Genomic DNA, 940 nt, shown 5'->3' with positions numbered 1-940 from the left:
ATCCTACCTATATATGACCAATTACACCCAGAGACTCTCATTAGTGTGTTTGAGTTCTTATTTCATTGAAATGGACAATTTGATTGAGATTCCCTAAAATGAATCCGTTTTACCAGATTCAGCTGTATTTTTGAATTAAATTAATGAATAAAATTTTTCAATGATAACACACTCTTTAAGACTGGCCATGACTGCAATAGTGTTGCTTCATTTTGTCTCACCAGCAAGATCATAATGAATAATCTTAAAGGTTCATCTTGCCGTGTGTTTGGTATCATCATGCAGCTCTAGAGTCTAAACTGGTCAGCCAGTTCTGTGAGGACGAGAACGGGGCCCTTTACTTCAACCGCATTACCAACGGCCTGAACGGAAACAACGGATACGGCTACGGTAACGGTAATGGCCAAGAGGATGTTTCTTCATACGGGAATAATGTTTATGGGAACAAATTTCAGGAGATTTCACTGGACAGAACTCAGACTCACTCTAGAGGCAGAGGACACAGCCTACCTCTTCCCATCAACCCCGGCCCTCTCAAAGCACAGGTCTGATTTACTGACATACCGTCAATTTCTTTTGCACTCTAGACTAATGCTGAGTGATTTGAACCAGACCGCTGTCTGATTCTGTGCTGTTCTCCCGTGCAGGTGGAGAAGGACCATGAGGGCGAGGATCTAGACATTAAGACACAAACTCAAAGTGGAAGCACTATTGCTGTCGTCAATAAAACTGTCCAACCTGTACAGCCAGGAACCTCTTCATCATCATCATCTTCATCATCATCAGTATCATTATCTTCATCAGTATCTACACATTCTACTTCAGTGAATGTGAATGCAAAGCCTCGTCCTGTAGTGATAAAAGGTAGTTTTTCTTACACACTATAATTACTGACAATATTGAATATTATCAATAGACTGAAAATATGAATATATATATA

General features: G+C 40.0%; 1 protein-coding gene across 2 annotated transcripts in view; it reads right to left on the bottom strand.

The window, feature by feature from the left end:
* Nucleotides 1-940, bottom strand: part of LOC122361893 (phosphotriesterase-related protein) — a 23,929-nt gene that overhangs the window by 21,202 nt on the left and 1,787 nt on the right. The window lies entirely within an intron of this gene.

Source organism: Puntigrus tetrazona, chromosome 17 (genome assembly GCF_018831695.1).
Source record: "Puntigrus tetrazona isolate hp1 chromosome 17, ASM1883169v1, whole genome shotgun sequence".
Taxonomy (NCBI): domain Eukaryota; kingdom Metazoa; phylum Chordata; class Actinopteri; order Cypriniformes; family Cyprinidae; genus Puntigrus; species Puntigrus tetrazona.
The sequence above is the reverse complement of the archived record's forward strand: the minus strand, read 5'-3'. Positions and strand labels throughout refer to the sequence as shown.